The sequence below is a fragment of the Oncorhynchus kisutch genome, linkage group LG15, assembly GCF_002021735.2.
Source record: "Oncorhynchus kisutch isolate 150728-3 linkage group LG15, Okis_V2, whole genome shotgun sequence".
NCBI classification, from domain to species: Eukaryota; Metazoa; Chordata; class Actinopteri; order Salmoniformes; family Salmonidae; genus Oncorhynchus; species Oncorhynchus kisutch.
The window spans coordinates 26,592,413-26,607,750 of NC_034188.2; the positions used below are offsets into that span (position 1 = coordinate 26,592,413).

General features: G+C 41.4%; 1 protein-coding gene across 1 annotated transcript in view; it reads right to left on the bottom strand.

Annotated features, from left to right (window-relative positions):
* The window catches only part of LOC109905075 (flocculation protein FLO11), a 35,164-nt gene extending 22,170 nt beyond the window's left edge, over positions 1 to 12,994 (bottom strand). The window contains exons 1-3 of the mRNA XM_031791380.1: positions 12,726 to 12,994; positions 12,081 to 12,413; positions 11,457 to 11,711 (exon numbers count right to left, since the gene is read on the bottom strand). The gene's annotated coding sequence lies outside the window, so the exon portion shown is untranslated. The remainder of the gene's footprint in view (positions 1 to 11,456; positions 11,712 to 12,080; positions 12,414 to 12,725) is intronic.
* Between the last annotated feature and the right edge of the window lie 2,344 nt (positions 12,995 to 15,338).

Sequence of the window (15,338 nt, forward strand, 5' to 3'; positions counted from 1 at the left end):
ATTGTTTTTGAAAGTTGCGACAGTGTTTCCTTGCAAAGTTTTATTTACATACTTTTTAACTTTGGATCCTGCATCGCGGTTAGCCTCAGCTGCTGGGACAGCTACAATCTGTCCCGGGATCCTGCATCGCGGTTAGCCTCAGCTGCTGGGACAGCTACAATCTGTCCCGGGATCCTGCATCGCGGTTAGCCTCAGCTGCTGGGACAGCTACAATCTGTCCCGGGATCCTGCATCGCGGTTAGCCTCAGCTGCTGGGACAGCTACAATCTGTCCCGGGATCCTGCATCGCGGTTAGCCTCAGCTGCTGGGACAGCTACAATCTGTCCCGGGATCCTGCATCGCGGTTAGCCTCAGCTGCTGGGACAGCTACAATCTGTCCCGGGATCCTGCATCGCGGTTAGCCTCAGCTGCTGGGACAGCTACAATCTGTCCCGGGATCCTGCATCGCGGTTAGCCTCAGCTGCTGGGACAGCTACAATCTGTCCCGGGATCCTGCATCGCGGTTAGCCTCAGCTGCTGGGACAGCTACAATCTGTCCCGGGATCCTGCATCGCGGTTAGCCTCAGCTGCTGGGACAGCTACAATCTGTCCCGGGATCCTGCATCGCGGTTAGCCTCAGCTGCTGGGACAGCTACAATCTGTCCCGGGATCCTGCATCGCGGTTAGCCTCAGCTGCTGGGACAGCTACAATCTGTCCCGGGATCCTGCATCGCGGTTAGCCTCAGCTGCTGGGACAGCTACAATCTGTCCCGGGATCCTGCATCGCGGTTAGCCTCAGCTGCTGGGACAGCTACAATCTGTCCCGGGATCCTGCATCGCGGTTAGCCTCAGCTGCTGGGACAGCTACAATCTGTCCCGGGATCCTGCATCGCGGTTAGCCTCAGCTGCTGGGACAGCTACAATCTGTCCCGGGATCCTGCATCGCGGTTAGCCTCAGCTGCTGGGACAGCTACAATCTGTCCCGGGATCCTGCATCGCGGTTAGCCTCAGCTGCTGGGACAGCTACAATCTGTCCCGGGATCCTGCATCGCGGTTAGCCTCAGCTGCTGGGACAGCTACAATCTGTCCCGGGATCCTGCATCGCGGTTAGCCTCAGCTGCTGGGACAGCTACAATCTGTCCCGGGATCCTGCATCGCGGTTAGCCTCAGCTGCTGGGACAGCTACAATCTGTCCCGGGATCCTGCATCGCGGTTAGCCTCAGCTGCTGGGACAGCTACAATCTGTCCCGGGATCCTGCATCGCGGTTAGCCTCAGCTGCTGGGACAGCTACAATCTGTCCCGGGATCCTGCATCGCGGTTAGCCTCAGCTGCTGGGACAGCTACAATCTGTCCCGGGATCCTGCATCGCGGTTAGCCTCAGCTGCTGGGACAGCTACAATCTGTCCCGGGATCCTGCATCGCGGTTAGCCTCAGCTGCTGGGACAGCTACAATCTGTCCCGGGATCCTTCCAGACCAAAAAGCCTGAAGTTGTTTACCGTAGCTTAGCTACTAGCCCGCCTGTCCGGCGTCGCCAGAGTCTCCCGCCTGTCCGGCGTCGCCAGAGTTTCCCGCCTGTCCAGCGTCGACTGTTTGAATCATGTCTGTGAGTATAACTGAACTTATTTAGCAGGCAAAACCCTGAGGACGAACCATTCAGATTTTTTATTTTGAGGTCACTCTCTTTTCAATGGGATTTCATTGGGAATCCAGATTTCAAAGGGACCTTCTTGCAGTTCCCATCGCTTCCGCTGGATGTCAACAGTCTTTAGAAATTGGTTGAGGTTTTTCCTTTGTGTAATGAAGAAGTAGCACTGTTCAGAACGAGGGTCACTTGAAGTGTACTGTTAGAGGCGCGTGATCAGAAAGCTAGCTACAGTTTGTTTTCCTCCTGTATTGAACACAGATCATCCCGTCTTCAATTCTATCGATTATTTACGTAAAATAATACCTAAAGTTTTATTACAAAAGTAATTTGAAATGTTTTGGCAAAGTTTACAGGTAACTTTTGAGATATTTTGTAGTCACGTTGCGCAAGTTGGAACCTGTGTTTTTTTTTAAATAAAACGCGCCAAATAAATTGACATTTTGGATATATATCGACGGAATTAATTGAACAAAAGGACCATTTGTGATGTTTATGGGACATATTGGAGTGCCAACAAAAGAAGCTCGTCAAAAGTAAGGCATGAATTATATTTTTTATTTCTGCGTTTTGTGTCGCGCCTGCAGGGTTGAAATATGCTTCTCTCTCTTTGTTTACTGGGGTGCTATCCTCAGATAATAGCATTGTTTGCTTTTGCCGAGAAGCCTTTTTGAAATCTGACATGTTGGCTGGATTCACATCAAGTGAAGCTTTAATTTGTTATCTTGCATGTGTGATTTCATGAAAGTTAGATTTGAATTTGGCGCTCTGCATTTTCACTGGCTTTTGGCCAGGTGGGATGCTAGCGTCCCACATATCCCAGAGAGGTTAAGGGAGGGTGGGGGAGGGCCTTGTAGGCATCCCATAAGGGAGAATAACAGTGGTTGAGCATTTTAGCAGCGGAAATACTACAGTCAGTGTGTTGAAAGAACTTCGGTTGCGTTTTCCTCAAATTTGCATTCGTAAAATCCCCAGCTACAATAAATGCGGCCTCAGGACATGTGGTTTCCAGTTTGCAAAAGGTATTGTGTAGTTCCTTTAGGGCCGTCATGGTATCGGCTTGAATGGGAATATTCACGGCTGTGACTATAACCGAAGATAATTATCTTGGGAGGTAATACGGTCTGCATTTTATTGTGAGGTATACTAGGTCGGGTGAACAAAATGACTTTTTCTACATTATCAGAATCACACCATGAGTAGTAAATCATGAAACATACACCACTGCATTTCTTCTTCCTGGAGAGTTATTTTACCCTGTATGCGCAATGTACTGAGAACCCAGCTGGCTGTATGGACGGGGACAGTATATCCAGAGAGAGCAATGATTCTGTGAAACAGAGTATGTTATGGTCCCTGATGTCTCTCTGAAAGGAGATCCTCGCCCTAAGCTCGTCTACTTTATTGTCCAGAGACTGAACATTAGCAGGTAAAATACTTGGAAGCAGGGAATGGTATGCAAGCCTCCTTAGTCGAACTAGAAGTCCACTCCGAATACCTCTTCACCCTCGGCATCTTCTTGTTGCAGCCTCTGGGATAAGTTCAATTACCCTGGGTTACAAATAAAGGATCCAATTTGGGAAATTCCTGATCGTAATGCTGGTGATTTACTGCCTCTCTGATATGCAAAAGTTTTTTCCGGCTGTATGAAATGACACAAAAAAAAGTTCTAGGCTAATAAAATAAGAAATAGCACCCAAAAAAACAAAATACTGCAGAGTTGCTTAGGGGCTAGAAGCAGAGCTGCCATGTCTGTCGGCGCCATCTTGCAATCTGGCTTGATAATGTATGTGAAGTTCCCCACAAAATCTTCAAACTGTAACTAGCGCCTGCAACCTGGTTCAGCTTACCAGGGTAGTTAACTTCTGATGGCCGGAGGCAGTATTGAGTAGCTTGGATGAATAAGGTTCCCAAAGTAAACGGCCTGCTGCTCAGTCTCAGTTGCAAATATTTGCATATCATTATTATTGTTATTGGACAGAAAACACTCTAAAGTTTCTAAAACTGTTTGAATGATGTCTGTGAGTATAACAGAACTCATATGGCAGGCAAAATCCTGAGGAGAAATCAAAACAGGAAGTGAGAAATCTGAGCTTGGTATGAATTCACCACAGTTCCCATTGATATCCCATTGAGATATTAATGATGTTGCACTTCGAGGGCTTCCACTAGATGTCAACCGTCTATAGAAATTTGAATGAGACTTCTACTGTGTTGTGGGACTGAATGAGAGCAGAATGTATCAGGTGACTGGCAGTCAGCTATTTTCTGATCACGCGCATTCCTCATGGTATCCACTTGCGTTCCATTGCTCATCAAGACACAAAGGAATACTCTGGTTGGAACTTTATTGAAGCTATATGTTAAAAACATCCTAATGATTGATTCTGTACTTAGTTTGAAATATTTCTTCGACCTGTAATATAACTTTTTGAAGTTTTTGTCCGACGTAACGCTGACCAGAATGAGCGTTTGGATATGTATACCAAACACGCTAAAAAAAGGAGGTATTTGGACATCAATAACGGACATTATCGAACAAAACAAACATTTATTGTGGACCTGGGATTCCTGGGAGGCTTTCTGATGAAGATCATCAAAGGTAAGGGAATATTTATCATGTAAATTCTTGTTTATGTTGACACCAACATAGCGGCTATTTTGACTATTTTTCTGAGCGCCGTCTCAGATTATTGCATGGTTTGCTTATTCCGTAAAGTTTTTTTGAAATCAGACACAGCGGTTGCATTAAGGTATATCTATAAACAGCACAGGAATTAAATCATCATCATGTATCACATCTTTACTAAATTAGCAGAAATTCGCTTTAAAGCAGTTTCCAAATCCATTGGATGTAGTGATCACAATATAGTAGCCACATATCGGAAAACCAAAGTTCCAAATGGTGCGCCTAATATAGGGTATAAGAGGTCATACGATAAGTATTGTAGTGATTCTTATGTTGATGGTGTAAAAAAGATTTGCTGGTCTGTGGTGCAATGAGGAGACACATCTATGAAATTGCTTATTCCAGTTACGAATAAGCATGCACCCATTAAGAAAATGACTGAAGAAATGTTAAATCCCCTTGGATTTGCGAGAAATTGAAAAATGGTATGGCTGAGATGGATGTTGCAAAAGGAATGGCAAATAAGTCTGGCAGCACAACCGGTTGGCAAACGTACTGCAAATTGAGAAGACGTGAAAAGAATTCATAAAAATAAGAAGAATCTATACCATGAAACAAATATATATGACATAAACATTGATAGTAATAACCTTTGGAACACCTTAAATGAAATGTTGGGCAAAAAAAGTGAACTCAGCTCCAACATTCTTTGAATCAGATGGCTCATTCATCACAAAACCCACTGATATTTCCAACTACTTTAATGATTTCTTAATTGGCAAGATTAGCAAACTTATACATGACATGCCAGCAACAAATGCCAACACTACACATCCAAGCATAACTGAACAAATTATGAAAGACAAGCATTGCAATTTTGAATTCCGTAAAGTGAGTGTGGAAGAGGTGAAAAAATTATTTTTGTCTATCAACAATGACAAGCCACCGGCGTCTGACAACTTGGATGGAAAATGACTGAGGATAATAGCGAACAATATTGCCTCTCCTATTTGACAATTTGTTAATCTATGTATGCAGATGACTCAACACTATATCCACGTCAGCTACTACATCGATTAAAATGACTGCAACAATTAACAAAAAGCTGCAGTTAGTTTCAGAATGGTTGGCAAGGAATAAGTTTGTCCTAAATATTTCAAAAACTAAAAGCATTGTATTTGGGACAAATCATTCACTAAACCTCAACTAAATATTGTAATGAATAGTGTGCAAATTGAGTAAATTGAGGCGACTAAACTGCTTGAAGTAACACTGGATTGTCTGGCCCTTAAATGTAAATGTAAAACTAACATTAATAATATGCATGTCAATCTCTCATGGCTCAAAGTGGAGGAGAGATTTACTTCATCACTACCTGTTTTTGTAAGAAGTGTTGACAAGCTGTTTAACTTCTTTGGGGTAGGGGGCAGTATTGGGTAGCTTGGATGAAAAACGTGCCCAAATTAAGCTGCCTGCTACTCAGCCGTAAAAGCTAGAATATGCATATAATTAGAAAATCTGGACAGAAAACACTCTGAAGTTTCTAAAACTGTTTGAATGATGTCTGTGAGCATAACAGAACTCATACAGCAGGCAAAAACCTGAGAAAAAATCCAAACAGGAAGTGGGAAATCTGAGGTTTGTAGTTTATCACCTCAGTCCCCATTGAAGATACCGTGTGATATTAGTTATGTTTCACTTCCCAAGGCTTCCACTAGATGTCAACAGTATTTAGAACCTGTTTTGAGGATTATACTCTAAAGGAGGGGCTCATAAGGGCTCTTTGAGGTAGTGGTCTGGCAGAGTGCCACAGCCTCGGTCTGGCGCGCTCACGTGAAAGGTAGCTACGTTCCACTTCATTTGTACAGACATAGGAATTGTCCGGTTGGAAAATTAATGAAGTTTTATGTTAAAAACATCCTAAAGATTTATTCCATACTTGGTTTGGCATGTTTCTATGGGCTGTAACTGAACTTTTTAAACTTTTCGTCCGACGTTCAGCGCGACCTGAACGCACTTTTGGATTTGTTTATCAAACGCCCTAACAAAAGAAGATATTTGGACATAACTGATGGACATTATCGAAATCAAGCATTTATGGTGGAACTGGGAATCCTGGGAGTGCATTCTGATGAAGATAATCAAAGGTAAGTGAATATTTCAAATTCTATTTCTGAGTAATGTTTACTACCTAATATGTCGGGTATCTTTTGGGCTTTTTTGTTGTCTAAAGGCTGTACTCAGATTATTGCATCGTTTTCTTTCTCCGTAAAGCTTTTTTGAAATCTGACACAGCGGTTGCATTAAGGAGAAGTTTATTTAAAGTTCCATGTATAATAGTCGTATCTTTATCAATGTTTATTATGAGTATTTCTGTAAATTGATGTGGCTCTCTGCACAATCACCGCGTGTTTTAGAACTACTGAAAGTAAAGCGCCAATGTAAACTCAGATTTTGTTGTATAAATATGAACTTTATCAAACAACACATGCATGTTATGTGTAACATGAAGTCCTATGAGTGTCATCTGATGAAGATCTTCAAAGGTAAGTGATTAATTTTATCTCTATTTCTGGTTTTTGTGACTCCTCTCTTTGGTTGGAAAGATGTCTGTGGTTTTCTGTGACTTGGTGGTGACCTAATATAATCATTTGTGGTGCTTTCGCTGTAAATCCTTTTTGAAATCAGACACTGTGGCTGGATTAACGAGAATTGTATCTTTAAAATTGTGTAAAATACTTGTATGCTTGAGAAATGTTTATTATGAATTATTATATTTTTTTATGTGGCACCCTGCACTTTCCCTGGCTGTTTCGGGGGGGTTCCGCTAGCGGTTATGGAACTGTGGCTACTGTAAGAGACACACACACAGGCACAGACAAATGCACACAAATGCTAGCACATGCACTATTCATGATGTGGAACTCTATTCCACATCATCAGGTAACTGAAGCAAGCAGTGGAATCAGATAAAGAAAAAATACACCTTATGGAACTGTGGCTACTGTAAGAGACACGGGTACAGACAAACACATACGCACACAAACGCTAGCACATGCACTCTACACACACATACATTGTAATATTGTTGTATGGTCTTATTCTACATTTTGTATTGCAGATATGTTGTGGTGTAATAATGTTATATGACTTGCTGTTTATCTTTTGTTCCTTAATGTGTTTGGACTCCAAGAAAACTAGCTGCTGTCCTGGCAACAGCTAATGAGGATCCCTAATAAATAACAATTAATACAGTTAACATATATAAACCCTGGTGGCAATAAAACATTTAAAGGAATCACATATCTGAGTTGAGATGTGCCAAATGCTATGATGCTGCTACTTCAAGAGGGTCATTCCGTGAAATTAGTCCCTTTTGGGTAGTGTAACCTGAAAATTAATCCCTAATCTCTCGAGTGGCTAGATGTTCTTTACCATTTGGCCATCAGATTTGCCACCAATGCTCCTTATAGGACACATCACTGCACTCTATACTCCTCTGTAAACTGGTCACCTCTGTAAACTGGTCATCTCTCAAGACCCACTGGTTGATGCTCATTTATAAAACCCTCTTAGGCCTCACTCCTGTTTATCTGAGATATCTACTGCAGCCCACATCCTCCAGATACAACACCGGTTCTGCCAGTCATATTCTTTAAAAAGTCTCCAAAGCACACACATCCCTGGGTTGCTCCTCTTTTCAGTTCACTGCAGCCAGCGACTGGAATGAGGTGCAACAAACACTCAAACTGGACAGTTTTATGTCAATCTCTTCATTCAAAGACTTAACCTTGGACACTCTTACTGACAGTTGTGGCTGCTTTGTGTGATGTATTGTTGTCTCTACCTTTTAGCCCTTTGTGCTGTTGTCTGTGCCCAATAATGTTTGTACCATGTTGTGTTGCTACCATGTTGTGTTGCTACCATGTTGTTGTTATGTTGTGTAGCTACCATGCTGTGTTGTCATGTGTTGCTACCATGTCGTGTTGCTACCATGTTGTTGTTATGTTGTGTAGCTACCATGCTGTGTTGTCATGTGTTGCTGCCTTGCTATATTGTTGTCTTAGGTCTCTCTTCATGTAGTGTTGTGTTGTCTCTCTTCATGTAGTGTTGTCTTAGGTCTCTCTTCATGTAGTGTTGTGTTGTCTCTCTTCATGTAGTGTTGTCTTAGGTCTCTCTTCATGTAGTGTTGTCTTAGGTCTCTCTTCATGTAGTGTTGTGTTGTCTCTCTTCATGTAGTGTTGTCTTAGGTCTCTCTTCATGTAGTGTTGTGTTGTCTCTCTTCATGTAGTGTTGTCTTAGGTCTCTCTTCATGTAGTGTTGTGTTGTCTCTCTTCATGTAGTGTTGTCTTAGGTCTCTCTTCATGTAGTGTTGTGTTGTCTCTCTTCATGTAGTGTTGTCTTAGGTCTCTCTTCATGTAGTGTTGTGTTGTCTCTCTTCATGTAGTGTTGTCTTAGGTCTCTCTTCATGTAGTGTTGTGTTGTCTCTCTTCATGTAGTGTTGTGTTGTCTCTCTTCATGTAGTGTTGTGTTGTCTCTCTTCATGTAGTGTTGTGTTGTCTCTCTTCATGTAGTGTTGTGTTGTCTCTCTTCATGTAGTGTTGTGTTGTCTCTCTTCATGTAGTGTTGTGTTGTCTCTCTTCATGTAGTGTTGTGTTGTCTCTCTTCATGTAGTGTTGTGTTGTCTCTCTTCATGTAGTGTTGTGTTGTCTCTCTTCATGTAGTGTTGTGTTGTCTCTCTTCATGTAGTGTTGTGTTGTCTCTCTTCATGTAGTGTTGTGTTGTCTCTCTTCATGTAGTGTTGTGTTGTCTCTCTTCATGTAGTGTTGTCTCTCTTCATGTAGTGTTGTCTCTCTTCATGTAGTGTTGTCTCTCTTCATGTAGTGTTGTCTCTCTTCATGTAGTGTTGTGTTGTCTCTCTTCATGTAGTGTTGTCTCTCTTCATGTAGTGTTGTGTTGTCTCTCTTCATGTAGTGTTGTGTTGTCTCTCTTCATGTAGTGTTGTCTCTCTTCATGTAGTGTTGTGTTGTCTCTCTTCATGTAGTGTTGTCTTAGGTCTCTCTTCATGTAGTGTTGTGTTGTCTCTCTTCATGTAGTGTTGTGTTGTCTCTCTTCATGTAGTGTTGTGTTGTCTCTCTTCATGTAGTGTTGTGTTGTCTCTCTTCATGTAGTGTTGTGTTGTCTCTCTTCATGTAGTGTTGTGTTGTCTCTCTTCATGTAGTGTTGTGTTGTCTCTCTTCATGTAGTGTTGTGTTGTCTCTCTTCATGTAGTGTTGTGTTGTCTCTCTTCATGTAGTGTTGTGTTGTCTCTCTTCATGTAGTGTTGTGTTGTCTCTCTTCATGTAGTGTTGTGTTGTCTCTCTTCATGTAGTGTTGTGTTGTCTCTCTTCATGTAGTGTTGTGTTGTCTCTCTTCATGTAGTGTTGTGTTGTCTCTCTTCATGTAGTGTTGTGTTGTCTCTCTTCATGTAGTGTTGTGTTGTCTCTCTTCATGTAGTGTTGTGTTGTCTCTCTTCATGTAGTGTTGTGTTGTCTCTCTTCATGTAGTGTTGTGTTGTCTCTCTTCATGTAGTGTTGTGTTGTCTCTCTTCATGTAGTGTTGTGTTGTCTCTCTTCATGTAGTGTTGTGTTGTCTCTCTTCATGTAGTGTTGTGTTGTCTCTCTTCATGTAGTGTTGTGTTGTCTCTCTTCATGTAGTGTTGTGTTGTCTCTCTTCATGTAGTGTTGTGTTGTCTCTCTTCATGTAGTGTTGTGTTGTCTCTCTTCATGTAGTGTTGTGTTGTCTCTCTTCATGTAGTGTTGTGTTGTCTCTCTTCATGTAGTGTTGTGTTGTCTCTCTTCATGTAGTGTTGTGTTGTCTCTCTTCATGTAGTGTTGTGTTGTCTCTCTTCATGTAGTGTTGTGTTGTCTCTCTTCATGTAGTGTTGTGTTGTCTCTCTTCATGTAGTGTTGTGTTGTCTCTCTTCATGTAGTGTTGTGTTGTCTCTCTTCATGTAGTGTTGTGTTGTCTCTCTTCATGTAGTGTTGTGTTGTCTCTCTTCATGTAGTGTTGTGTTGTCTCTCTTCATGTAGTGTTGTGTTGTCTCTCTTCATGTAGTGTTGTGTTGTCTCTCTTCATGTAGTGTTGTGTTGTCTCTCTTCATGTAGTGTTGTGTTGTCTCTCTTCATGTAGTGTTGTGTTGTCTCTCTTCATGTAGTGTTGTGTTGTCTCTCTTCATGTAGTGTTGTGTTGTCTCTCTTCATGTAGTGTTGTGTTGTCTCTCTTCATGTAGTGTTGTGTTGTCTCTCTTCATGTAGTGTTGTGTTGTCTCTCTTCATGTAGTGTTGTGTTGTCTCTCTTCATGTAGTGTTGTGTTGTCTCTCTTCATGTAGTGTTGTGTTGTCTCTCTTCATGTAGTGTTGTGTTGTCTCTCTTCATGTAGTGTTGTGTTGTCTCTCTTCATGTAGTGTTGTGTTGTCTCTCTTCATGTAGTGTTGTGTTGTCTCTCTTCATGTAGTGTTGTGTTGTCTCTCTTCATGTAGTGTTGTGTTGTCTCTCTTCATGTAGTGTTGTGTTGTCTCTCTTCATGTAGTGTTGTGTTGTCTCTCTTCATGTAGTGTTGTGTTGTCTCTCTTCATGTAGTGTTGTGTTGTCTCTCTTCATGTAGTGTTGTGTTGTCTCTCTTCATGTAGTGTTGTGTTGTCTCTCTTCATGTAGTGTTGTGTTGTCTCTCTTCATGTAGTGTTGTGTTGTCTCTCTTCATGTAGTGTTGTGTTGTCTCTCTTCATGTAGTGTTGTGTTGTCTCTCTTGTTGTGTTTTGTCCTTTATTTATATTGTATATTTGTATTCATTTTAACCCCAGGCCCCCGTCCCCGCAGGAGGCCTTTTTGCCTTTTGGTAGGCCGTCATTGTAAATAAGAATTTCTTCTTAACTGACTTGCCTAATTAAATAATAATAAGGTCTGCCTAATAAGGTTAAAAAATATGTTTTTAAGGTGCAGTTAACATATATCAGCCCTGTATGCAATCCAAACAACAGTAATCACATTCGTATCTGAATTACATGTAAATACTGGCAAATGGATAGTGCTGTTTTGAAACAGGTCAATTCTTATTGATAAGAATTGATCATTGATCATTATAATCATCATTATTATTATCATTAATCTTTGATATTGTTGATCATAATATTTTTTTAACAAAGTAAATTAAACAGTAGATTACCTGGACAGTGTGAGATTCTCCTGCTGACAGTATTACGGTTGATGTTGTTTCTGACGGTACAGGTGAGATCTCCTGACAGGCCTTTCTTCAGAGTGATGGTGTTTGTCTTATTATCAGGAGGGGCATCAGTGTCGTTCAGCGTCTGTCCATCCAGAGTCCAGCTGTACTGGGGACCATCCCCCTCAGAGGAGCAGGACACCTTCATCTCTCCATGAGACAGACACTCAGAGGACAGCTGAGGACTGGACACTGGAGCTGTGGGGGAAGAAGGATATGTAACTGTAGTAAGAGGGAAAAACACATTACAACACAACACCAGCCATTCTTCTTGAAAGCCACAGAAACTACTGTAGTCAACAGGAGCAGCAGATTCATGACACACAATGACTGTATTTCAAATAACCAACAGATGATTTAATGTTGATGGATGTGGTTAAGACTCTATGTACCAACTACAGTAGACTATGAAAATAAAAATTACTCCTGTTGAATGACTACACACAAAATGCATTTCTCATTATTTTGATTATTATGCAGTCACATATGTGTAGTTTAGCCAGAGCAATATGTAGAGCTTGTCAAAGTTACCATTTGTAATAATTATTTGGCAAGTTAGTTATTTACCTTCGATGAACAATTGTAGTCCTCTGATCCCTGATGATTTCCCTTCTGAATCGTATTTTTCGAACAGGTATTCACCAGAATCATTCCTTCGTGTGTTATTTAACCTAAATGTCCCATTGTTTATAAAGAAGTGTACTCTGTCTATAATGGGAGTCTCTCTTATTAGAACTGTTCTCTTAATTTTCAGTATCTCTGTCATAGCACCAGTTGAGCCTTTATAAAATGAGTAGTAATTATATGCCATGGTATCAGTCAGCTGGAGATAGACAGTTCCTCCCAGAGCTCCATAACACTGAGATCCATTCTGTCTAACATCACAGGAAGTTTCCAAGCCTGAAGATCAAGAAGAAAAATAGACACTGTAGTGACTATCACTGTTCTAACCCATGTCAAGTCATGTATCATTTTACAGATGAGGATATAAGCGACTAACAGTATAACCAAACCAACAGCATCAACGTGATAGGGATCATTAAGTCAGTGATCATTATCATGGGACAATGAGTAAAGAGACAACTGTCTTCTACAGTGTTCTGAATATTGTCTATCACCATCCGTCATTTCTGCTACATGTATAGAAGACTCCTGATATTATATTCTGCATAAAAGAAGAGGGAAACCAACACATATAAAGATGTTTCTTACCATGAGATACTCCTGCTGAGATCACCAACAGTCCTAAAACAGCCTCCATGTCTCTTTACAACGCAGGGTCTCAGTTTATCAAATTAACTTTGGTACTTCAACAAAGTCCTCTATTTTCTATTCAGAGCTGAATTTGTTTTACGGCACAAACAAAACCAATGCAAGGAAAGTATGAGAAATAGCTGTTCCTGCCACTCAGAAGACCTCAACCAGTTTGTGACAAGCAAAATAAGAAGTGAAACTTTGACCCTATTCATAGGTTCTGACTCAGAGGAAAGAGGAGGAGCCCCATCAAAGTCTCACTTATTCATTATACAAACCACCAGTATGGCTTCATGTCTCATGTGTGATGGATTTAGTTAAGATGTCAAACACAGGATGTGATAAGTGAGGCTACTTTTGAGTGTGAAGAAGAGATGTTTGCGCCTGAGAATATAACACCTCATCCGTTGTGTCAGGGCAGTGGTCAGCTCTCACACCCTGCTGTCCAACACTGACATGAAGACACTACTTTCTTCTTCACAATAAGTAGGCTCTTTCACTTCATAAATTAACAAGTGAGAGAGGTAGAAAAACAGGTATTTGAGAGGAAGAGAGGTGAGAGAAATAAGAAGTGAAACAGAGAGGATCAGCAAAACAAAGTTCAAGTTCAACCCTAATAGTGGTTTGTGACTCTCTGGTGTCTTCGGCCGGCTACAGCTGATTCCTTTTGGGTTGCAGCTGTTGGCTAGACACAATACCATGTTTTAGATGGAAATGGTTAGTATGGCTGTATGTTGAGACTTTAAAGGGTAAAAAACATGTTCAATCAATAACAGAAGGACTCACTACGGCCAGTATATACAGTTTAGTTGTTCATGTACATTTCATGAAAATACATTGCATTCGGAAAGTATTCAGACTCCTTCACTTTTTACACATTTTGTTCCGTTACAGCCTTATTCTAAAATGGATTCAATCGTTTTCCCCCCTCGTCAATCTACACACAATATCCCATGACAAAGCAAAAACAGTTTTTATTTTATTTTGTGCAAATTATATAAAAAATAAAAACACAAATATTACATTGACGTAAGTATTCAGCCCCTTTACTTTGTACTTTGTGGAAGCACCTTTGGCAGCGATTACAGCCTCGAGTCTTCGTCTTCTTGAGTAGGACGCTACACGCCTGGCACACCTGTATTTGGGGAGTTTCTCCCATTCTTCTCTGCAGATCCTCTCAAGCTCTGTCAGAATGGACGGGGAGCATCGCTGCAGAGCTATTTTCAGGTCTCTCCTAGGGCTGTTGTGGTGACTGTATTACCACCACACTGGCGGTCATGAGTAATGAAGGCATTCAAATTCCACATTACCTGTTTAGTCACAGTAATTAGGCTTCTCCAATCTCTGATGCTGCTGCTGGTCATTAGTAGCCAACCAAACTTGATAACTGCCTTGTACTCAGCATTCTATTGTCCCTCTAATCACTCTGACATCAATGCAAATCGAATCAAACACTTCATGAGAGCCCATGAGCTCATGTTCCGCAACATTTTTATATATCTATGCAATTGCGGGTGAAAACAGAGTGATGGCCGTTAATAAAAAGATGAGGATCCCATCAGCTTTCTATAGGCTTTAATATACAGGTATTTATTTCTCAACTTTCCTAATATTAATCACATTGCCTATATTTACAACAGGGGTATAGCCGACCTGGCTGGCATGAAAATAAGTGGATAAGTGAGATAAGGGGATAAGTGTCCTCCATTCCCTATGTAAGTGCAGAGATAACGTGTATTTTTCCCGCTGCCACTGTTTCAATACAGGTGCAAGATAATGGTCTATTCTAAATCAGAGCATTCTCTGGACATCCGCGGGCAACAAGCAGGCTATCCAACTGGATGGACAGATCCACCAGTTGGTCAAAAGTGATGGTGCCATCCCTGCAGTCCAACTCCCGTCGGATGTCCTCATGCAGGCTGCATCAGTAGTGGTCGATAAGGGCCCTGTCGTTCCATCCAGCTAAGGACGCACGCAGTTGGTGTCTGTCTTCCCTTGTAGCCTGTGAGAAAGACCTGATCAAGTGACGGAGAGCCATGTGAGTGAGAGACACTTCGAATTGGCAGCACACTCAGGGAGACGGGCATAATGCAGCATTCTGGGCCACAAAAAGGCATGGAGTTTTGTTAGGGTACATTACGGCCACAAAGGGGACGCCGCTGTGAAATTCGAGGCATTATCAAGTGCTTATCAAATTGGGAATGAGAGACTGATGAAGTGTGTGCAGCCTGTGCAGAAAACAAAGCAGAGCTCATGCCTTTCAAGTGACTTTTTTCAAATCATCATTAGAGTCTCATCATGCAGCCTTACAACGTATTAAACATCTAAACTTATAGCCCGACATTTGTAGAACAACTAAAGTAACATTATTACATCTAAATGAAGCATATAGGAGTACCTATTTCTTTGTTAACCGCTCAACACAGAAAAGCAGCATGTGCGCACCCCTTCAAATCGTTCAGAGAAAATATTAATATTTTATTCAGCTTTGCTCAATTGTATTTTCATACTATAAAATAATGCCACGGAATTATAAGCAAATCTTGTCTGCTAAATGAATGAATGTAGCCC